This window comes from Pleurodeles waltl, chromosome 4_2, assembly GCF_031143425.1.
Source record: "Pleurodeles waltl isolate 20211129_DDA chromosome 4_2, aPleWal1.hap1.20221129, whole genome shotgun sequence".
In the NCBI taxonomy this organism is placed as follows: Eukaryota; Metazoa; Chordata; class Amphibia; order Caudata; family Salamandridae; genus Pleurodeles; species Pleurodeles waltl.
In genome coordinates this window covers 876,545,541-876,570,738 of record NC_090443.1, presented here as the reverse complement: position 1 = coordinate 876,570,738, position 25,198 = coordinate 876,545,541, and the positions used below count along the sequence as shown (strand labels likewise).

General features: G+C 46.0%; 1 protein-coding gene across 1 annotated transcript in view; it reads left to right on the top strand.

The window, feature by feature from the left end:
* PODN (podocan) overlaps positions 1-7,023 on the top strand; it is a 403,282-nt gene extending 396,259 nt beyond the window's left edge. Inside the window, exon 11 of the mRNA XM_069232653.1 lies at positions 6,690-7,023. The gene's annotated coding sequence lies outside the window, so the exon portion shown is untranslated. The remainder of the gene's footprint in view (positions 1-6,689) is intronic.
* The last annotated feature ends 18,175 nt before the right edge of the window (positions 7,024-25,198 follow it).

Sequence of the window (25,198 nt, the reverse complement as noted above, 5' to 3'; positions counted from 1 at the left end):
CAGAAGGTCACAGATGACAACTGTGGCAAGAGTGTGGATTTCCAACTCGTTCCATGGCTCTGGAGCACTGACACTGTGGGGGAGTTAAGGGAGGGTTGGGCCTTGAGTAACAGTTGTATAAGGGGATACAAAGACTTAGGTGATGGTGAAAACGAGGCCTATGGCCGAGTTCTACCTGCCTCTTACAGGGGCGGCGCGTGCAGATTACTCACACGCTGAGTAGAAGGTGATATCCCCGGAGCGCAGTCAGACAGGGATGCTTTAGATGCAATTAGGCATGGCAACTTGCTCGGAAGGGGTTAAGACGCACCACTGCTTTACAGTAAGTGATTTTCTTAACCAGTCAAGGGTTTAAAGTACATGTTGTGGAAAATCAATTATGCAAGTAATAGTGGGACATGTCTCCATGCCCCTCTCGTGTGCGCAGAGTTATGGGGATCCTCTTGGGCCTGCGGGGATGTCTTCTGACCACATTTGAAATAAAGTAAGAAAAGTGGAAGTGATCGTGACAACAAGAGAGAAAAGCATGGAGGCTGAGATAATGCGGGCCCTGGTAAATTCATTCTGCACCTGCAGAGTGGACGCCTGCATCAGGAAAATTGAATAGCTGCCCCTTGGCATGGCAGGAGAAATCTGCTTTTGGACAGCATTGTCCCGCGGCCCCCCGGGTGGGGCTGTTTGATAAAATGCTGAGTGCGATTAGAAATATCTCTTGGTCTATAATTTGCACTCCTGTCCATTTACAGCTATTCTGGCTGCAAACAAGGAATGGAACCTCCTAAAATTAAGTGGTGTAAATTCTCAGTGAAACTTTAAGAGAGCTGGTGGGGGAGAGTGGCCGTCTACTAAAGACAGCCAAGGAGCAGACAGGAGCCTTCCTGGAAGGCATCACGTCAATCACTCACCCAGGGGCAGCCTGATCAGAGTGGCTAGCGAGGGTGGAAGAGACTGACACAGAGATCACATGAAGGGAACAGAGTAGTCACTGCCATTCACACAGAGATCACAGGAGGGAGAATGGCAGTCACTTCCATTCACACACTCATCACCAGGAGGGAAAAGAGCTTTTACTGCAATTCAAACACATCACCAGGAGGGAGAAGAGCTGTCACTGCTACTCACACACATCACCAGGAGGGAGAAGAACTGTCACTGCCATTCAAACACATCACCAGGAGGGAGAAGAGTTGTCACTGCCATTTACACTCATCACCAAGAGGGAGAAGAGTTGTCACTGCCATTTACACTTATCACCAGTAGGGAGAAGAGTTGTCACAGCCATTCACACTCATCACCAGGAGGAAGAACAGCTGTCACAGCAATTCACACCCATCACCAGGAGGAAGAAGAAGTGTAATTGCCCTTCACACACATCACCAGGAGGGAGAAGAGCTGTCCCTGCCATTCACACACATCACTAGGTGGGAGAAGAGCTGTCTCTGCCATTCACACACATCACTAGGAGGGAGAAGAGCTGCCACTGCCTTTCACAGAAAGATCACAGGAGGCAGAAGAGCTGTCAGTGCCATTCACACACATCACCAGGAGAGAGAAGAGCTGTCACTGTCATTCACAGAGAGATCACAGGAGGGAGCAGAGCTGCCACTTCCATTCACATAGTGATCACAGGAGGGAGACGAGCTGTCACTGCCAGACGCACAGAGACCACGGGAGGGAACAGAGCTGTGTATGAGATTCACATAGAGAGGGACCAACAAACATTAATGAGGAGCTCTGCTCCATCGTACAGGATGTTTTGTCTGTTTGTGGTGAACATGTTCCTTTATTTTGACGATTCATTTGGGCTAACATTACGTTCTGGGGTCTCCTTTGCTCTGTGTGAGAAGGGGAGGTTCGGTGAGAATTCCGGCATCTCTTAATTGCTCACCCCTCCAGTGCTGATTCTGCCCATTCTGTGCAGTCAGTTGCTTATCGATTATTCATGTGGCACCTGTAGTTGAAATACGAGTTTAAGCAAACAATTAGCGTTGTGGAACAGGCCCAGTTTCCATTCAGGCACCTGATACAAGTGCACCCCACTGGGTCTTCAGCCCTTCATAAATGAACAGCTGGTCTAGAAAGGAAGTATAGTGTGTCAAAGTGTAAAGGTTCTGACATGTTTTGCACTTTTGTGTTTTATTAGCATGACATAAATCACCCTAATTGCCCGGTACCAATTTTAGCACCAGGTCACGAGCCCTCTTTCACAAATGATTTATTAACCTTCATGCTTTCTCAAATTTTCTTGAAAATGCACCATTTGTCCACTCTTTTTTTCAAACTTTTCCCAGGGCGGAGAACCCCCTTCAACCCCCAAACACCATTTATGGCGATCGGGCCCACACACTCTATGCGCACTCGCCACAGACCACTCATTTCAAACGTTTACGCCCCACCACTTTCAAATCTCACCAGCCGCCACTGCTGACATTGCCCAAGGAAAATTTGTTTATTTAACAGGCCTTATCCTAATGAGGCACGAGTGGATACAATAGTCAGAACAATGAATGTCAAAAGACTGCACCTTCCAGATCTGAAGAGTTATTGGGTACGAGAGCCTTGGTCCCAAGAACGAGAATCTCCACTCATTGTGTGGTTTGCATTTTGTTTGGGGAACCATATAGTCTGAGCTCAGAGTTCTTATAGGCTGGCACGTTAAGATATCCTGCTTGCATACTTTATATCCATTTCAAGAACACATTTATAGAGCAGAGTTAAGATCTGAAACTTATTGAAATTTCTTGAGGTTTTTACAGGTTACGGGTGGGTTGCACCTCTTAAATGAGACATTCTCCATCATCGGAAAGCCTGAAATTAGACAAATTACAGTGTTTTTCAACATGCTTCAGATGTATCAATTGACATCCCTGAAGGTCACTAGAAGGGGCATTTGCTTAAATCCAGTTTGTAAAAGATTAAAACTCCCATATCATCTTTGTGGGAGTCTGTATTTAAAAGGCTGAGAATACTCTAAAGCAGGGTGCTTAAACCAACAGCTGCTAATTAAACTGTCAGGTTTGTGAATATTATTAATCTCTGAGTCTCAAATTCGTCACATGTTTCACCAATATGTTTGGAACAGCAAATAGGTTTGAAGGTAAACAGTCCAGGGGAGCAGTAGATGTGTGACTGCCAGCAACCACATCTCCATTAGAACTACAATGGACTGACCACCACTGTATCCACTTTACCTTCAGCAAATCCCCCAACTGACACCTCGCTCACCTACCACCCTGCAGGAGCTGGAACAAGATCACCAAGGACCAGCTACTCACCAGCCTCAACAACTCACACCCCCTCCCCCAGATGACCTCAACACTAACACAGCTGCCTAGGACCTCATCAACTGGATCTTAGACTGCGCCAACACCTTAGCCCCCATCAACAAACCCTCCAACAGACGCACATCAATGAAAGCCAGTTGGTTCATCCCCGCCCTCAAAGAGTCCAAACAAATCTGCAGATGCCTCGAAAGAAAATGGCGCACCGACAAGAACTCCACCAACCACAAAGCCTTCAAAAAAGCCATAAACACACATCACCAACTCATCTGGACCACCAAGAGGAACGCCTTCCAGGAACGCATCAACAACAACGCACACAACAGCAAAGAACTCTTTGCGATCATCAGCAAACTGACCAACCGCAGAGCGAACTCCACGAACATCCCCCCTCACAAGAACTCTGCAACAATCTTTCCACCTACTTCCACCACAAGATAGCAGACATCTACAACAGCTTCCCAACTCAGGAGCATCTCACACCCACCACCGTCATATCCACCACCAAAGCTCCTCCAAACCCCCACCACCTACTGTGCTGAGCCAACATCTCCGACGAAGAAACGCTCAACATCATGAACTCCATCCACTCTGGCCCTCCCTCTGATCCCTGCCCCCAATACATCTTCAACAAAGCTAGCAGCACCATCACACCCAAACTCTGGCACATCAACAACCGTTCCTTCGAAACCGACACCTTCCCAGAAATCTGGAAACACGCCGAAATCAAGCCCTTACTGAAGAAACCCACCGCAGACTAACTCAAGAACCTCCGGACCATCTCTCTTCTCCCCTTTCCAGCTAAAGTCATCGAAAAGGCTGTCAACAGACAACTCACCAAACACATTGAACTCATCAACATCCTGGACCCCTCACTGTCAGGCTTCTGGAGCAACCACAGCACCGAGTTCCATGCCTCACAGACAACATTTGCATCTTCCTAGACAGGGGTGAGATCGTGGCTCTCATCCTCCTCGATCTGTCCGCCGCCTTCGACACCATCTCCCACCACACTCTACGGACTCGTCTCCACGACACCAGAATCCGAGACAGGGCACTAGAATGGATCACCTCCTTCTTCTCCGACAGGACCCAAAAAGTCTGACTCCCCCCTTCTATTCAGAGGCCTCCAAGATCGTCTGTCTCATCCCGCAAGGCTCCTCTCTGAGCCCCACTGTCTTCAACCTATACATGGCCCCCTTAGCAACCATCGCCAGACATCACGCACTCAACATTGTCTCATACGCTGATGACACTCAGCTAATCATCTCCCTCACCAATGACCCGCACACAGCCAAAGCCAACTTCCACAACGGAATGAGGGCAGTCGTGGCCTGGATGAAGGAGAGCTGCCTCAAGCTAAATACCGAAAAAACAGAAGTCCTCGTCATCGGCAACAAACCCTCGGCCTGGGACATCTCCTGGTGGCCCACTGCCCTCGGAAGCGCTCCAGCCCCCACCGACCATGCCCGCAACCTCGGATTCATGCTGGACTCAGCACTCTTGATGAACCGTCAAGTCAGCTCAGTCTCCTCCGCCTGTTTCAACACCATGCGCATGCTCCGGATGATCTTCAAATGTATCCCAAACGAATCCAAAAGAACAGTCACCCAGGCCCTCGTCAGCAGCCGCCTGGACTACAGCAACGCATTCTATGCCGGAACCACCACCAAGGTACGGAAAAGATTGCAACGCATCCAGAACACCTCCGCCTGTCTCATAAAGAACGCTCCCAAACACAGCCTCACCTCCACCCTACTGAGAGACCTGCACTGGCTCCCAATACACAAGAGAATTACATTCAAACTTCTCACGCACGCATACAAAGCCCCCCACAATGCTGGACCAGAATACCTCAACCAGAGACTCCACTTCTACACCCCCACCAGGCAGCTCCTCTCCACCGACCTCGTCCTCACCGCCGCCCCACGCGTCCGGAAGGCCACAGCCGGAGGAAGGTCCTTCTCCCACCATGCCGCCAAGACCTGGAACTCCCTTCCCATCCACTTCAGAAGATCTCACACTCTATCGCAATTCAGAAAAGACCTGGCTCTTCACCTCATCCCCTCTGTTCATCGATGTCCATTCACTTACTGCCCCCCGCCTCCCCCCCAGCACCTTGAGACCCTAGCGAATGACTAGCTGCACTTTACAAGCATAATGATTGATTGACTGATTGATTAATATGGGGCAGGCAAAGAAGAACAGCGGAGGCTAATTTATCCCACCCCGTTCCATGGAGGGGAGGGGAAAAAAATCAGCTGCGGAGTTCCCTCTCTACCTCTCAGCAGCCCCCACCACCCAACTCTCAGGCCCTCTCCCCTGGACCAGTCCTCTGAAAAGTAAGTGGTAACTGTGGTAACTAACTGCTTCCCATCGTAAGCTCTGTCACATCAGGTTAGAGTCGGAGGGGGCATGCTGTGACAGCTGTTGCAACCCCATTGTCATTCTGCCTCTGATGATTAGCCGGCTGCCCTGACTTCATTTGCATGGAGACAGGTTCAGTATATGTATATGAAAGCTATTATAACAGCCTTTCACGTTGTGCACTTGGTGGCACCCGAGAGAGCCAAAGCAGTGTGCACTGCTTAATAGACTGAAAAACCGACCTGTTAACTGTCCTCGGGCACAGGCCCATCGACCAGTGCCCGATTGCCAATCCGAGGGTGCCCACGACCCAGCTTCCTCTCCGAGAGCCACCTGAATGAGGCAGATCAAAGGGCCCCTAGCATTATCAAGCACTCCAGTGCAAGCACGACTGATGAGGAGGGCCCCTTATAGCCCCAATACAGGACAGATTGCTCCAGGGCCTCCGGATGGCTCCGGAGCTCCGGACTATGGATCTGACTCCATTGCCAGCTAGGCCACGCCCCCACTCATAGGGAAATTTTTGGTAGTGGTATTGGTGGTGTTTGGATTAGTGGTGGAGGTATTAGTGGCAGAATTGTTGGTGGCATTGTGGTGTTGCTATTGTTGGGAATACTAGTGGTGACAGCACCCGTAACAGGGTCACTGGCGGTGGCGTGGTAATGTTGATGCAATTGGTACTGCTGGTGGTATTTGTGATAGTGTGACTAGAGGTAGAAGGGGTGTTGGCATTGGGCTTGGTGACAGAAATAGGAGAGGAATGGTATAATTGGTGCCCAATAGCTGCCAAAGCACCTCGTTTTTAGAGGTAAGCATCATAATTGTGTTTGGTTTAAAATGTAGGATTTCAATTTCCAACAGGATGTACAAATGTTTGTGCGTGCATTTGCCTGTAATGCGCCGTAAAGACGTATATCGCCTCTTCCGTATGATAAAGAAAGTTCAGTGTCTATACAAGTAGATGGCCAGTGGCTCGCATAATAACATGTAAAATGACCCAACAGTAAATTAATATTGCCTTTTTATCTTCATTTCTTTCAGGGAACCATATGGAAAGTCATGCATCTATATTTATATCTACACATATTCCAGGAATCATCTTTGAATGTGCAATCAATTATACACATGCTATTTGTTGGGCGGTGGGCCAGGCCTCAAGAAGACAAAAGACAGCAGCGCCTTAATCTTTCAACGAGCCTGCACTCCGTTACTGAGCTTTTCATATGTTCGAGACAAGGCTGGAAACTTTATAGAATTTCTGCAGAACTCACAAAAGCTGGCTTTTGTTCAGTTCAGTTTTTATTACAAAGACAATATGCGGCTACTTGTGTTTCTCAAAGTGTAGTTTTGTAATAAAGTACCACGCTGTGTTTCAGTGCAACTTTTTCATTATTGTGCTTCGCTTTAGTGAACAAGGGAGTTGTTCTGCATTTTTTGTGTTTTTAACCTGCTTGTGCTTTGGGCTGTACGGGCCAGTGGTTTCTTACAAAGGAAGTCTTCCTTTCAGGCACGTCATGCTGGCGTTCCTCATACTGTCCCTGACGTTCCATGTACCGTCCCTGACGTTCCACGTACTGGCTCGCGACTCTTTGCAAAAGTGCATCTGTGCACAGATGTGTAAAGAGTGAACAATTATTACATCTCCGACAGTTACACAGGCTTGGGTAAATTTAAATTTCTCTTCTCACTTCAACTACTGAACACTCTAAGCAAGTCAAATGCTGTGTCTACTCATAGAACTGTAATTTTTCAACGAACTTGTCTTCAGGGCTACTTCTAATCACTCACTAATTAATAGAAGCGGGACCAGACCATATGATGACTGGGGGGTCGGGAAGGGGCTGGAAGTTTAAATTTAAATAAGCATTTGCAATGAAATAGGTCTCGCATTTACTTGAGTTAGAGCTATTGGCATTCTAAATGTATAACTGGACTTTTTTTGCTACATTAATTTGTGAACCCTGCCGTATATTTTGGACTTATCTGCCACATATTTTCAGCAACCAAAGCAGTAGGAATCACAGTCACTCTAATAAATGTGTCCATACTGTAAGAAAAACGTAGTTTCTAATTCAAATTCACTCTAGGCAGGAATAATATGCTTGCATTTTTGGTAGTGGTTAATTTATAAATAAAATCCTACTAGTGCCCAAAGCTCTCCTCTAAAACTTGCGGCTGTTGCAACTAAATATGCATGCAAAGAATACTGAAGCTGTGTAATGCTGAGGCGATTTTGTGCCTCTTTAACCCATTTACAGCCACTCATTGCAAAAGAGCACAAGGTACTTATTACCAAAACACCTAAACAAAGGTGTTACTAATATGTTTGTACTCTGCATATTTAAAATATTTAAGCATTGTGTAAAAAATTGTAGGACAATTAAGCAATTGATCTTTTAGAGGTTTGAAACAGAGACTGCCACGGAGGAGAGACTCGGCTTGAAACATAACTTGTTGCTGTTTTCCAGCAATTTTAGCTTTGTTTGCCCAAATGCTTTAAATGCAACTTCCTTTCCAATGCAAGTATAGTAATTTACAGTATTTTGTCTGCTCACTAGTGGTACTAATGCCTGACAAAGGTTTACTCATGTATACAATCCTGTAAAAACACCGGTGCTTGGCCACAATTGACATACTTTATGGCTCTTGTCTTGCTGCCTGCCTGGTTATTTAGTCACAGCAGGGTTGATGTCTCTGTCTCCCTGCTGATGTGTACACAGGGTGAACAGATGACCCTCTTTCTTCTGAAGCAAGCGAATCTCGGGATCTAAAGAGAGGTGCTGCCTTTGCACAAAAGAACCAGTAAATGTTACCATTTAAATAAACAATTAGATACTTTCATGGAAAGCAGGGAGATGCAGTGCAAGCCTGTTTACAAAGATAGAGGATCCCTGAGCAAGAATGCTCTGCAAAAAGTAGCACAGTGAGGAGATAAAGACAGACAGATAGAGTACAAAATAAAGGAGCAAAACCTGAAAGACAAGCAGGAAACTAATAAAACAAAAATAACACCAGTAAGGAAAGAAGACAGAGCCAGTAAAACATACAATATGTACCTTTGTTTGTCCTGCTAAGCACATTTCCAGCTCTCTTCAGGGCTAGAGCAGCTCTTATCAGAGCAAAACAGCTGGTCTTTTTTGTCTTGGGAGGAGGAGTTGGGAGGAATGAATGCTGCAATAAAATTCAAGCAGCTCAAAATGCTTGAGTAAGGAATGTAATAAACAAAGTCACACATGACTGCAGATGAAAATAAGTAATAGACTATAGCCCTGTTAACAAAAACAGACTGGAGCCACTGAAACATCCAGCGCTCTGGTCAAATGCTATTAGCTTTTGAAAAAAGTAATCCCTAAGCACATGCTACATAGGCACAAGTGGAAGGGTACAAGTACTAGGGCCATGCTCCAGGGGAGCATACAACTGTGGAAAAGGCGGGAAAAAGAGCAAGGATTTATCACTAGCATGTAAGGATTTTTAGAGACACTGAAACAAACCAGTGAAAAAGCAGAGACCCCACAAAGAAGTATAGAAGTACATATTAAAGTATATACAAGAGGTCTCGAATGCTCAACCTAAAAATGGGAAGCGAGGCAAAAAAAACGTAAATGTAGATGTAGGAATTCAACTCTCCGTCTGAACCTATATTAAAAAAAATTCTGACTCAAACACTTTCCAAGTACGGTACCTGGGAAGCTACACTATGCCCAGGTTTCCAGGCGTAGTCCTGGGAATGCCATGTGGCACATCTCATGGACTCCAAAGCCCCACTGTGAAAATCCTCACATTTAGATTGAAGCAGAGAGCGAAATGGGTTGTATTGTGTGAATGCCAACAAGCATACAAGTTTGCGGGCTTTCCTAAACTTGCACGGCTCAACATATATTGAAAACCGACTTTACGCACCTTGGCTGTTATACAATATTGTGAATTTCACCACACTTGTGGTAAAGAAATGCCCAGGAGTAATTTCAATTTTATTACAAAACACGGAGGCTCCTATTATGCTGTCTTCTCTTGCTTTAATTCAAACAGCAGCCAAGAAAAAACTACAACTCCCAGCAAACCTAGCTAGGAAGACTACAAAATACATGTCACAAAGAAGTAACCAATCACGATAACAGGTAGGTATAAACGTCTTGACTGAGCAACAAGTCCTCTTTTCTTGCTGCTCGCAGTCAAGATAAGTACTATCTTTGTTATTCCTACTTTTATACATTTATCACGTGGTGTAATTGCTTTTTACTGTTAATTACTGGAAATTATTTGTAATTATTGTTGTTACAAGGTTATGATAATTATTTTCATTTGTCATGTATTGCGTTCTTTGCATTCCCTAACATTCTATCTCAAGCGCCCTCAGCACGCGCTGTGTAACGGCCTTGTTTTGACCATTACACTTTCACCGGCACTTCCCGACACAGTGCTCCATTTAGTCAGCTGTTTCGGCGTCAGCTGTTGACGGCTTCGCTTCGCTTCAGGTAAGCCCTTTCTGCTCTTTTCCTCGTGTCAGCTTCGCTTCACTCTGGGGAATTCCCCTCTGATAATAGCTGCATTCTTCCACGCTCGGCGGCATCGAAATGCTGAACCATGCCTCCTATTGATTTCAAGCTGTTCTTCTCTACGGACATCCACTTCCTGGTTCTGCCCCTTCAGGCTTCTTAACCCTTTACTTACTGGACACAATTTTTATGTTATTTTAGGTTTTTTTCCCTGCAATTGGTTTGCTAACCAAATTTGTTATTTATTACTCATTCTATATATCTATATAATGGAAAAAGTTTCAGAAGACGAAGAGGCTTAAAATTTTAAAGATAATTTGGATTCCTTTATCAAGGATTCCGTCCAGAAAGCTGTCTCAAGCTCAATTTGTGATTTTTCCAAGTCCTTTGAAGCCTCAGTCAAAAAAACATTCGTCCTTTGATGTTTCATCTTCTGCTTCCAAGGAGACAAAAAAACGAAAAGCATACAATGTAGCCTCTAATTCGGACTCTCCTTCAAAAAATACCTCTAGTCAACCAAGTATTCCACTAATATCACCTTCCCCATTCAAATTTCTAATTTGGGAGATACAGCCGATGATATGGGTGATAAAGATACAGATAAGGATGATCCAGACATAATGATCTGGTCAGGGCCTGTGGAGAAGAGGCGTAAAACTTCTCTAAACCTACTGGGAGGGTCATCAAAATCAAATGATAATAATAATAATGATTCCTTATTAGATTTCTCAGGTCAACCTATGTTTGATCCTACGCTTATCTGTCACCCTAACTCCACTGAGTGGACTCCCTGTGAACATGTGGCAGCGTACGTCTCTAAGAAGTTACGCCAACCATTAGATAAACTGGTGCATAACAGGTTGAAATATGAATGTCCCAGACCTACCCTTTCTAGCAATATAACCGCCACTCCACTGATTGACCCAAATATGCTGATGTTCTTCACGAAGTTTTGCAAGGACCCCAAAAAAGGGGTAGACAGGGCCTGGACCAACTGCCAGGACAGATTATTGAATCTTTGCGGTCCTCTGACAAGAATTTTGGATTTGGCTGAAGAAGCCAGGATGGAGGGCAAGAATGTTGACCCGGTTATTTTCTCAAATTGGGCCCAAAGGGCAATTTGCCTTCTTGGCAACACAAATGCTTCCATGGCACAAGAAATACGAAAGAGTCTTTTATTAAAATTGATCCCAAGTTAAGCAACCTTGCTACCAATGAGATGGGACTTGAGACTAATGGACTACTTTTTGGGGACTCCTTTATTAAGGAGCTTAGTAAATACATTGCCACCTTTACATCAATAGATAAGGCACAGTCATCTATGCAGAAGATTTTTCACTCTCGTGTTTTTGGCAGAGCCGGCAAAGGCAGGAGCTGCTTTGCCGGCCGATTCACCCACAGGGGTGCGGTCAATCAGACCAGAGGCTCCACTTCGTATCAACAGGAGTTCAAGCCACAGTTCTATCCACAAAGGAATTGTTCAGACATGGCTACAGATCCAGAGGGTTTCAAAACTCAGGTAAGAGATCACACTTCTGGTCCATTGTTGGTGGGAGGACGGACAGTCTTGTTCCTAACAAATTGGCAAATGTTGACAACAGATCCGTGGGTATTACAAACGGTTTCAGGTTATTGTATAGAGCTCTATTCCACTCCAATCCAACATTGTCATCCAAAACCTTTGGTCTTTTCCAAAGAACAAGAAGAATTGCTCTCTCAAGAGATCCACTCCCTCATTCTCAAACAAGTGATAGAAATATGCTCCTCTCATCCTTCAGGGTTTGTCAGCACTCTATTTCTGGTTCAAAAGAAGAACAAAAAGGTTTGTCCGGTTATACATTTAAAGTTGTTCAACAAATTTGTAGTGTACCATCACTTCAAGATGGAACTCGTTATTAGAAAACGATTGGATGGTTCATTTAGATCTCCAAGATGCATATCTCTCCATTCCAATTCATCAGTCCTTCAGGAAATTTCTTCAATTTCAATGGAAGGACCAATTCTTCCGCTTCAAACAAATGCCTCCCCTTCGGTCTTTCGCCAGCCCCATGGTGTTTTACCAAGGTGTTAAAACCAATAGTGACACACATGAGAACTCAAGGTGTCAGGATCATGGTCTATTTAGACGATTTTCTCATTTTACACCAGGACAGATCCATTCTGACAGAACATTTAGAGAAATTTGTTTCTCTCCTTCAAAGTCTAGGTTTTCTCATCAACAGAGAAAAATCCAATCTCATTCCGTCTTGTCAGATGGAGTTTCTAGGTTTTCTCATAGATTCCATCAAGGCTACCCTTCATCTTCCATCTCAAAAGATTTCCCATATAAAGAAAGAAATAGTACTGGTTTTGAACAAGTCACAACTTACAATCAAGGAATTAGCTCGTATATTCGGTCTTCTTGCCTCGTCTATTCAGGCTATATTTCCGGGTCCCCTTTATTATCGGGCGCTCCAGAGATTGAAAATTCTGCACCTTTGCGAAGGTTTCGGGTATGAGGACTTGGTGTCGCTAGACCACGATTCTCGTGTCGAACTCCAATGGTGGCTCAATCATCTAGACGCCTGGAATGGCCGAGCAATTTTCTCTACAGCACCAGATCTTGTCTTAGAATCCGATGCAAGTCGGACTGGTTGGGGCGCAAGATGTGCTCAGTTCTCGACTGGAGGTCTATGGTCAAGAGAGGAGTTGTCACTGCATATAAATTGTTTAGAGATTCTTGCCAGTTCCTTTGCAATCCAAACATTTGTCAAAGACAAGGTAAGTTGTTCTGTTCTCCTCCGGATGGACAATCTCGCAGCGGTCCGATACATAAATAATCTAGGAGGTACTCGGTCAAAACCTCTCGCCGAGTTAGCAAAGAGTCTGTGGGAATTTTGTCTTCAAAATCAAATTTCTCTGCAAGCTGAATATCTTCTGGGAAACATGAATATGATTGCAGATTGGTGTTCCAGATATCTTCACAACTCCAGCGATTGGCAGCTTCATCCTTCGGTTTTCAAAAATCTTTCTTCCAGATTCGGTCCTTTCTCAATCAACCCCTTTGCCTCTCGTTTGAATTCCCAGCTCCCTCACCTCTACAGTTGGCGACCGGATCCTCAGGTGTTGGCTTTCAACGCTTTTTAACAGGACTGGTTCAATCAGACGAACTACGCTTTTCCTCCTTTCATTATGATCTCCAGAGTTTTGGCGCATATTTGTCACCAGTCCACCATGATCTTATTAATCACTCCCTTTTGGCAAGGCCAACCTTGGTTCCCGTCAGCTCTGGAATTGCTAATAGACTTCCCCGTCCTCCTTCCTCTCTTCCCCTCTCTTTTGTTGAATCCGATGGGTCAACCTCACAAGTTAATACTCAATCATTCCCTTCAACTAGTGGCATGGATGGTTTTGGGTCTTCCTGGAGACCCCCAGGAATTTTGCAGGAAGCTGCTAGCTTCATCCACCAGGCCTGGGCTCCCGGAACAACCAAGGCGTATAAGTCAGCCTGGTCAGCTTGGCATAATTGGTGTCTGGTCAGGGGTGCTGATCCCTTTTCAGCAGATGTAGTTCTCATCGTTATTTTTTTAGCCTCCCTGGCAGCTCGGGGTAGAGCGTATAGAACAGTTAATATGAACAGGTCTGCGATTTCCGCAAAACATGTTTGAATCAACAATAAACCAATCGGTAAACATCCTCTAATTTGCCGGCTTTTAAAGGGAGTACGTTTTGCTAAACCCTCCTTTACCTAAGTATAACACTATGTGGGATGTCAATGTGATTTTGCAATTCCTATTATCTCAACAACCTAATTCTCTTTCATCCCTCAAATTCCTTTCTGCTAAACTTACTATTCTCCTCTGTCTAGTTTCTCTAAAACATATTTCTGATGTTAGAGCTTTAGATGTGACTTCTGTACAGTATACTGCTGCAGGTGTTTTTTTTCAGGTACGAAGAAGAACAAAGACTAACCTAATGTCAGTATTTTATCCGTATTTTACTGGTCATGCTGAATTATGTGTGGGAAGTTGTTTGAGAGAGTATATATCAAGAACAAATGATTTGAGAAGGCCTTCTGAAACTCAACTCCTCGTCTCCTTTAGGTCCCCTCACAATCCTGTCTCGTCCTCTACTTTACCCCGTTGGGTAAAATGGATTATGAACCTTGCAGGTTTTGACATTTCCGTCTTTGTGGCTCATTCCACCAGAGGAGCTATGGCATCCAAGGTCTTTTGGGCAGGCTTGAGTTTAGTTGACATTCTCAAATCGGCAGATTGGTCACATGTCTCAACCTTTAGAACGTTCTATTGTAAACCTGTCTCTCACGTGGCCAGTTCTGTAATTTCTATGCTTTAAACTAGCATAATAGAAGCCTGTGTGTTTTGTAATAAAATGGAGATTTTCTTAGCTTTAGTGAAAGAAAGTCTTGATTTTAATAAAGACACGGAGGCGAGTATTATCCCGCCACTTTTCTTTTTAACCCTCCCTTTGTTTTTGATCAGGTTCATCTACCTCTACCAACCAGACATCTTAGAAGTTTTCCTCATCTACAGTGTGACGCTCCACCTGGTCTACCTACAAATGTGCATAAGTGGTCCTTATTTCAAGGTTTCCAGCATTCTATGCTTCATCCGGACTTTGATGAAAAGACTTTCTATGTCATTTATCGTTTGGAGGCCTTTTTCTCCTTTCTATTAGCATGCATTATTTTACTTTTGATTTTTCCTTTATTCAGAGTTGATTAACTGCTCTGCAAGAAAAGAGGACTTGTTGCTCTCAGTCAAGATGTTTATACTTACCTATTATCCTGATTGTTTACTTCTTTGTGACATGTATTTTGTAGTCTTCCCAGCTAGGTTTGCTGGGAGTTATAGTTTTTTCTTGGCTGCTGTTTGAATTAAAGCAAGAGAAGATAGCATAATACTCGCCTCCGTGTCTTTAATAAAATCTAGACTTTCTTTCACTAAAGCTAAGAAAATCTCCATTGTCTGCCAGAAATTCTTTTATGCATTCCTCGCAGGTGTAAATGGATGTATTTTTTGCCCTAACCATACATCTACAGCTAACAATACATTTTTGACTCCGGCCCATAGTACCTACCTCAGTCTTAGGCTGACTGATGTCTTAAATAGTTGATGAGATGGAGCACATGTGTATTACCACCTTAGGCAGTGGTAAATTGTGAAACTTTAAAGGAATGTACTTCTTTTGGCTGGAAATGTAGCAATATTTGTTGATGTTTCTAAAATAACTACAGACTACAACACAATAATATACCACAAAGCAACATAACAGTTCAACAAAACCATAACAGAGCAAAACATAACAGCACAGATGAAAAGCACAAACACAACGCAGCACATCAACACCACAACACCCCAACACAAAACTAAAACACAACCAAACACCACACAATTGCAATTTTTTGCTGTTTTGTATTGGCGTATTATTGTGTTGTGTTGGTATGCTGTGTTATATTCATGTTTTATCAGGTGGTGCTATCATTAAACAGCAGCTTTGTTGGTGCTTTGTATTATGCTGTACGTGCTGTACATGCTGTACTTGTTGTGTTATTGTACTGTTATGTTGTTATGATGTGTTGTGTTTTTTCCTCATTTTGTAAAGGGTTATTGTTACACACTATAGTGGGCTTTGGCTGTTTTTTTGACACACACTATTTACTTACAATCGCACAGATATTCTTGTTACACATTAGTGCACCAAGAAATCTGCTTTTAAAATATGATAGTAAAAGGTGTTTACCAAGCACTGCCTATGCTTACACCAAGGACAAGCCATAGCACCAGCCAAAATGTTTTGAGGTTGGACCGAGAATCACCACAGGACCTGGAGGCACCAACTGAACCTAAGAGGGGCAGTGGCTAACCCCCGTCCGTGGGTGGCGATGTAGGGGCTGGTAATCTGGGAAGAGTGCAAAAGCATGTTACAGGATTAGGTTTGAAATACCCAATCGGGGGAAGGGGAGGGGCCCACCTGCACAAAAAAGGGAATGGGACAAAAGGTCCCCCTCATTGTCGGCATGGAGCATCCAGCAGCACAAGCTTTGTCGTCGCCTGCTGGGGAATATTGCCAGAGAACTGCTCTCTAGAGGAGCACCAAGGGCACCCTGAGCTTCATAGGATTGATCGGGGCAGGCAGCAGGGGTGGTTCCTCCGTTAGGGTGAAGGAGCGTTGTTTCCTCCGGTAGCAGCGGCAGCTGCAAAACCTTTACAAGAAAGTTGTAAAGGGTCAGGCCAGGCGGGGTGACGAGCAGTGAGGGGGTGTGCATGTATGTTTGGCCAGCCGTCTCGGGCCGGCCAAACACACATGGGCAGTAGGCTCTCTCCAGTCCAGCAACACCTGTTGCCGAGCTGGAGAGAGCATACACAGGCTCCCAGTTTGCCTGGGAGTGCCCTGACTGGGCGTTCCCAGCCAATCCTAACGCTGAGCAGCATCAAGATTAGTCGCAGGGCAGGCTGGGAGCCTGTGCCTGCAGCAGAGGAGCGGATGGAGCTGTGAGGCAGCAGCAGCTATCGAGGTAAGTGTTTATTTTTTTAATTATTCTTTTAATTTTTATTCCCCCCGCATGCCGCGCCGCCACCTTCAGCGCTCTGCGAGCCGCGACTGGCAGGCAGGTGCCCTCCCCCCACAATGAGGCAACAAAGGAAGCAGCAGAGCCAGAGAGGTCCAGTGAGGTGAGGCAAATGGTTGAAACCACAAAAAATTCCTTCACCACCAGCCCCTCCTGATGCTATAGTGCCCCTGACTACACTGCCCATGGCATGAGAGCAGTTACAAAGGAAGCACTTCCCAACCCACACAGCCGCACTGAGAAGAACGGAGGTGGCCCGTGGAGGAGAGAGCACAGGAAATCATGTGAAGCATACCCGTCCCAGCCCACAAAGGCTATATACAGTGGGGCAGAGAGGTAGAGTGCCAGCGCTGTCTCTGGTGCTGGAGCAGTTTTAAAAAGGATGCACTCCACACTGCCGCACTAAGTAAGTACAGAGGCAGGATGACAAGGTGAGAGCAGCAGCACTGATCCCTGTGTGGGAGCACGAGCAAGAAAGAGGTAGGCAGCCAAGGTGAGAGGGAAAAAAACCCGGACCCCTGCTTGAACCCCTGCCTCCCTCGGCAAATTTGTGAGTGCAGCTGAGAAGGCTAAGGGACCGACAAGATGGATGTGTCACCTATAAATAATGAGGGGCTAGAAAGAGAGCATACTGGAGGCCAGCAAGATTCAATGAGGGGGGGCCACAGAGGTAGGTGGCCAGTGGAAGAGGCTACCCTCACTCAACAGGCAGAAAAAAGGCACCAGCCAGCAACACCCAGTGAGGAAAACCAATGTGACACAGGAAGGGGTGGAGCAGTGGCAGGGGCTCAGGGAGCAGCACACAGAGAGACAGGAATAGGCAAAGGAGACACAGGCATGTGCAACAAAGGAGCACAAGCAGCAAATCAGATTCAAGGTGTGAGGCATGTAGAAACATCAGCAGCTTCGCACAGGAGGAGGTGTACTCCCTCACCAGTGGACAACAAAGGGATCAGCAGAGAGTGGGACCTGAACATTGCGAGTATGCAGCAGGCACATAGAGCTTATACAGCGGTGCCTGGCAAGAATGCTGAGGTGAACCAGGGCAACTCCCCGGCAGCGAATGGTGAGATGCACTCAGTCTGTGAAGGGAGGGGGACAGGCCAATGGGGCACAGAATGAACTAGGCACACAAAGAGCATTGATACCCAACAGGCAGATGAGAGGGGGCAGCATGGGGAGACAGTGAAGTGTTCAGGGGGCTAGCACTCACCCCAATAAAATTATGTCATCTAACAACTCAACCAACCTCATAAGCAAGGCAATGCGCACCTATTAGTAGAGGCCTTTTGGGGTGGTTTGTCATGCCCAACAAAGATCCTATGGCACAGCCTCTCTGCAACAACCTCAAATCCATGGCAGAGAATGCTGAAGTAGCAAGGCAGAATGTGGAAAAAGAGCAAGAACTGGGTTGCATGGCAGGTCCATTCACAGAACCCCACTTAGAGACTTCATGGTGTCCCCACTAGGGGTGGTCCCCAAGAAAGTGCCAGGCAAGTTCCAACTCATCCATCACTTATCCAGAAGGAGGGTTAGTGAATGACGGGTTGGGTCAAGATCAGTGCTCAGTTTTGTACACCACACGAGATAAAGCAGTAGACCTACTCAGGGTGACAGGCAAGGGAGCCCTCATGACAAAGGCCGAAGGAAGCTCTCCCAACTGAGGGGGTGATCACCACAGGGCTGGGAGGCACCAGTCTAACCTAAAGGGGATGGTGGCTAACCCCCTGTGGGCAGCAACAAAGGGGCTGGTATCCCTAGGAGAGCACAAAAGTGTATCACAGCTTGGGTTTGAAATACTCAATCGGAGGAAGGGGTCAGGCCCCCCAGTATGGCATGGGGGAAGGTGACAAATGATCCCACTCAATGTCAGCGTGAAATGTCATCCCACCTGACCGCACCAAGCTATTGAGGGTGTTGCAGCTTCAAGGAGAGAGAGGTCAAGGGGAACTATGAGAATTTTGAGAATAAATAACTTCACTTGAGAACATTAAAGAACAATTGCCAAACAGGGTCCTTGGGATGCCTCATGGCAGGAACTTTGAAGGGCAAAGAAAAGGTTGGAAAATGGACACAGCACTTACAGCCCAGGCGTGGCCAGGGCTGTGAGCGCCAGACATTCATTAGAAAGGGTTGCTTCGAAGCCATGACCTGCTGTACTAAGTAAGCAGCAGAATAAGCTGTCGTGACAGGTGATAGAAAGTGATTTATGGCTCACCATTTAAAAGATGTCCTGACGGTGATGATGATTTATGGCAAGTTATCAAACACAGATGTATGCAATAAATACGGATGCTGACAGTAGGACCAATATGAGAAGATTACATTGATGTACAATATATCCACATAATTGTTTGAACATTTTAATGAACGACACTAACCTAAAAATGTATACAACAGCTCATAAAGCATATTAAACCGCAACCGTTCTCACAACAGGCGGTCTTGGTGTTCATTATTGAAGGTAAAAGGGGGAACGGACAGAGGACCCGAAGGAAGCTCCCACAGCTGGGGGGGGAAAGGGGCGGTTTAGAGATGTTGATAGGTTCACTAATTGGTGTCCTTTGTTTTCACTCAAAAACAGCCAACAGGCTATTGCCACGCAGCCTCTAACATGAGACTGGATTAAAAATATGCACTGTGACCTTGAATACTTGTCTCAGTGCGGCATGTATGTAAGTGCCAACATCAATATGCCTCTGCACAAGCTTAAAAAGCTGAATACAAGCCGGCAGTGTCTGAGAACAATGCTAGGTGCAGAGGCCATTGAATGCCAGCGAGCCCCCAAATACTTTAATCCTTTCTCATCTCTGGCTTAGTTCTGATTACAGATCTAAGGGGGATATTTACAAGACAGTGGTGCATTGGTCCCGATGCACCATTTTTCTTTCATCGCCCCTGCCCCACCTAACAGTACCGTGATTGCACCATATACAGAGCACCATGGCGGTCATTAGGACAATGTTGACGCTAGTACAGCAAAGCACAGGTAGGCCCATTGATTCAAATGGGTACGTAATTTTAATGCCTGCTTTGAGCAGGTGTTAAAAATGGTGAAACAAATGGTGCAGTGAATGTTGTAAATTCCACTGCGCCTTTTTTTTGCCTCCATGCAGCAGAACGCCCCCTTGCATACATTATGCCTGGCGCAGGCTAAATGTGGTGCAAGGATTTACAAAGTGGCACAATGCAAGCATTGAGCCACTTTGTAAATACGGCACAGGAGAAAAACCTCCTTAATGCTTAGTGCCAAAAAATATGACGCTAGGGCAGCACAAGGTGGCACTAGGGGCTGGTAAATATGCCCCTAAATGCATTTTATAAATCATTCATCTTTCCATCCGCAGTAGACATTTGTGTAGACAACATGCTGGAAAATCTTATGGGTGAGTATAACTTACCATTAAAAGCAGTAGGAGTCTTGCAAGATCGCACTGTGTAGAAGGCTCAGGTAGCTTTCCTACAGTGCATGATTTGCGGCTCCAAGTCATTACCACATATCACATCACCAACACCCAGTAGATCAAAGGAGTGGTCCAACAGCCATGGCTTTTTGTTGCAGCCCATGCTCTGCAGATGTTCCCCTGCTCTTGGCTCTATTCCTGATTTAGAACATCTGTCTTCCAGTCTCATAATCACAGCATTGTCAGCCACTATTCCTTCAACGGCACGCATTTCCCTATCTAGAAGCTGCTCTGAACTATGAATTGCTTTACCATATTGGTTGTGAATTGAGCCACCACATATATCTTGTCAGGTTTTTACTAATAAAACACCGGTCTGTAATCTCCAGATTGAGATATTTTCATTTTCCTTACATAACAATAGGAATGACATAGAAAAGTTCTTAAAGAGATGGCAAGAAGGTTGTTTGAGGTTTGAGGATGCATACAAAAGTACTCCATATAAAGACAGTGTTATATTGTTGTGTGAAAAAAACATATGTTTGCCAAACTTGAAAAATTAGGAGATACTGTGCAAATCGCCTAGCATTTGGGATTTACAATTTTGATATTTTTTTCTTTTTCTAGGTTGTGCGCATGTTAGATATCTGATCTTATTTTGTGCCTGATAACTGGTTTGTTATCTTTTATGTGCCACAGAACCCATAGATGTGTGTTCTAATTAAGAGTCAGATAGTAAATACCAACTCTGATCCGGCATCAATAAATAAGCGAAAACTGTTTTGTTAGATAATGTTACAGAATCGATATTTTTGCATGCACTATAAACTCTGAATGCAATAAAATTTTAATATGGAAGTTAACGCTTGTGATTTTACTGCTTGCAATATTTACAGCATGTGTTAAACAGTGATATTAATACTTATCACATGTGATACTTGTTGCATGCTCTAAACATCACTATCGGTATTTAACCTTTAAAAAACAATGTCGAAAAACGATCAAACAATAATTACATCAGTAATTATCAAAGTGAAAAAAAACACAGAGAAAGATCCAGAGATAGGCGAAGTGGCAAGAAATCCAGCTCGGATAATATTACAAAAAACAAGCCAGTACAAACTGAGGCTCCCAGTTAAACCTAGACCAAATATGATCACATTTTTTAGTTGAACTCACACCCCTATATTTAGCCAATGCCAGTTCCTGCTCGTAAATGTGCTTAAGTATAGCCCACCACTCCCTTACCACAGGGGGCTTGCCCGAGACCCAAGCTCTAGCAATACAAAGCCTCGCTTTTACAATGGCAACCGAAAACAGCCAGGTAGTCTCCAGATCTGGTCAGAGTCTATAGTCCAGCATGACTTACTTATGCCTAAGGCATAGATCGTCACTAATACACAGCGCCATAAGTTGACTCACATCTACCCAAACCCCCCCAGCACGGGACATGAGACAAACATGTGTAATATATCTGCAGCTGGAATTCCACATTTGGAGCATCTAGCCTTTTCTGAGCTGGTGGCCCGGGCCCACCGCACGATCTTGCCAGGTGTGTAATACAGCATACCTATAGTTTTAAACTGTTGAACTCGTGGGTTAACCGAGTGAACCGACCCAGCAAGTGCTCCCTATGCTCCCAAAATATATGAAGAAGCCATAGCCTGACCAAGATCCGCGCTCCACTTATCAGCGAGAAGGGAGCTATCATTCGAATGATATTGAGGGAAGCTATGCTATAACCTTCTGATTAACCCCTTCCCCGCCATGGACGTAATGGTTACGTCCATGGCAGCGCCCCTGTGGCGCCATGGACGTAACCATTACGTCCTACGACCGGCCCTCGGGGGAAGAGCTAGCGCTCCCCCCGAGGCCCACCCCTCCTCACCCCCCCAGGCCGGGGCTGAAAGGGGAATCCCTTCCCCTTCCACCCCCGACCCCCCCCTGTGACGTCAGCGCGTGAGCGCTCGCTGACAATCACAGAGCCTCACCCATCGTGGTGGAAGCTCAGCTTCCAGCGCGATCGGAAGAGAAATGCTTTGCATTTCTCTCCCGATTACGTGGGGGAGACCGAGAGAGGCTTCAAAGGGAAAGAAATGTATTTTCTTCCCTTTGAAGTCTCTCTCTGCGTTTTGGCAGCCGGATTGAAAGCAATCCGGCTGTCAAAACGCCCACTAGACACCAGGGATGTATTTTTTTTATAAATGAAATTGGCATAAGGGAGCGACCCCTTGGGCAAGGGTCGCTCCCAGGGGGGGCATTTTTTTTAAGGCCTTTTCTGCCCCCCCTTGGGGCAGGAACCTCTAGGCACCAGGGATAAAAAAAATTTTGTTTAGTTTTTTGTTTTAGGTGTGGGGAGCGACCCCTAAGGCAAGGGTCGCTCCCCTGGAGGGGCAAATTGTATTTAGGCCATTTCTGCCCACTTTGGGGGCAGATCGGCCGATTTTAGGTCAATCTGTCTCCAAGGGGGGCAGAAACCACTAGGCACCAGGGATCTTTTTTTTTGCGCCGTCATGCAAGGGGAGCGACCTTGTAGGCAAGGGTCACTCCTCGGGGGAGGTGGGGGGGGCACATATATTTTAGGCCATTTCTGCCCCCCCGGGGCAGATCGGCCTATTGCTATTAGGCCGATCTGCCCCCGGGGGGACAGAAACCTCTAGGCGCCAGGACTAATTTTTTTTGTGTGTTTTTTTTTTTGTTTGGTTGGTTTTTTTAGAGATGGGGAGCGACCCCTAAGGCAAGGGTCACTCCCCTGGAGGGGCAAATTGTATTTAGGCCATTTCTGCCCACTTTGAGGGCAGATCGGCCGATTTTAGGTCAATCTGTCCCCAAGGGGGGCAGAAACCACTAGGCACCAGGGATCTTTTTTTTGCCTCGTCACGCAAGGGGAGCGACCTTGTAGGCAAGGGTCGCTCCTCGGGGAGGGTGGGGGGGGGGGGCACATATATTTTAGGCCATTTCTGCCCCCCGGGGGCAGATCGGCCTATTGTTATTAGACCGATCTGCCCCCGGGGGGGCAGAAACCTCTAGGCGCCAGGACTAATATTGTTTTGTGCTTTTTTTTTTTTTTTTTTTTTTTTTAGAGATGGGGAGTGACCCCTAAGGCAAGGGTCGCTCCCCTGGAGGGGCAAATTGTATTTAGGCCATTTCTGCCCGCTTTGGGGACAGATCGGCCAATTTTAAGTCAATCTGCCCCCAAAGGGGGCAGAAACCACTAGGCACCAGAGATCTTTTTTTTTGCACCGTCACGCAAGTGGAGCGACCTTGTAGGCAAGGGTCGCTCCCCGGGGGGGTGGGGTGGGGGGCAAATTTATTTTAGGCCATTTCATCAGCCTATTGGTATTAAGCCGAAGCAGAAACCTCTAGGCGCCAGGCAAAATTTTTTTTTTGTTTGTTTGCTTTTTTAGAGATGGGGAGCGACCCCTTAGGCAAGGGTCGCTCCCCTGGAGGGGAAAATTGTATTTAGGCCACTTCTGCCTGCTTTGGGGGAGATCGGCCGATTTTAGGTCAATCTGCCCCAAGGGGGGCAGAAACCACTAGGCACCAGGGATCTTTTTTTTTGCGCCGTCACGCAAGGGGAGCGACCTTGTAGGCAAGGGTCGCTCCCCGGGGAGGGAGGGTGGGGGGGCCAATTTATTTTAGGCCATTTCATCAGCCTATTGGTATTAAGCCGAACCTCTAGGCGCCAGGGGAATTCTTTTTTTTTTGTTTGCTTTTTTAGAGATGGGGAGCGACCCCTTAGGCAAGGGTCGCTCCCCTGGAGGGGCAAATTGTATCTAGGCCACTTCTGCCTGCTTAGGGGGCAGATCGGCCAATTTTAGGTCAATCTGCCCCCAATGGGGGCAGAAACCACTAGGCACCAGGAATCTTTTTTTTTGCGCCGTCACGCAAGGGAAGCGACCCCGTAGGCAAGGGTCGCTCCCTGGGGGGGTGGGCAAATTTATTTTAGACCATTTCGGCCCCCCCCGGGGCCGGCTGAGCTAGAGGCCAAAATCCACAGGTAGGCAGTTTGCAAAAAACACCTCTGTTTTCTGTGAAAAAATGTGATGTGTCCACGTTGTGTTTTGGGCCATTTCCTTTCATGGGCGCTAGGCCCACCCACACAAGTGAGGTACCATTTTTATCGGGAGACTTGGGGGAACTCTGGGTGGAAGGACATTTGTGGCTCCTCTCAGATTCCAGAACTTTCTGTCACCGAAATGAGAGGAAAAAGTGTTTTTTTGGCCAAATTTTGAGGTTTGCAAAGGATTCTGGGTAACAGAACCAGGTCAGAGCCCTACAAGTAACTCCATCTTGGATTCCCCTAGGTGTCTAGTTTTTAGAAAAGTGCTGGTTTGGTAGGTTTCCCTAGGTGCCGGCTGAGCTAGTAGCCAAAATCTACAGGTAGGCACTTTGCAAAAAACACCCCTGTTTTCTGTAAAAAAATGGGATGTGTCCACGTTGGGTTTTGGGCCATTTCCTTTCGTGGGCGCTAGGCCTACCCACACAAGTGAGGTACCATTTTTATCGAGAGTCTTGGGGGAACGCTGGGTGGAAGGAAATTTGTGGCTCCTCTCAGATTCCAGAACTTTCTGTCACCGAAATGTGAGGAAAATGTTTTTTTTAGCCAAATTTTGAGGTTTGCAAAGGATTCTGGGTAACAGAACCTGGTCAGAGCCCCACAAGTCACCCCATCTTGGATTCCCCTAGGTCTCTAGTTTTCAAAAATGTGCTGGTTTGGTAGGTTTCCCTTGGTGCCGGCTGAGATAGTGGCCAAAATCTACAGGTTGGCACTTTGCAAAAAACACCCCTGTTTTCTGTAAAAAAATGGGATGTGTCCACGTTGGGTTTTGGGCCATTTCCTTTCGTGGGCGCTAGGCCTGCCCACACAAGTGAGGTACCATTTTTATCGGGAGACTTGGGGGAACGCTGGGTGGAAGGAAATTTGTGGCTCCTCTCAGATTCCAGAACTTTCTGACACCGAAATGTGAGAAAAATTTGTTTTTTTAGCCAAATTTTGAGGTTTGCAAAGGATTCTGGGTAACAGAACCTGGTCAAAGCCCCACAAGTCACCCCATCTTGGATTCCCCATGGTCT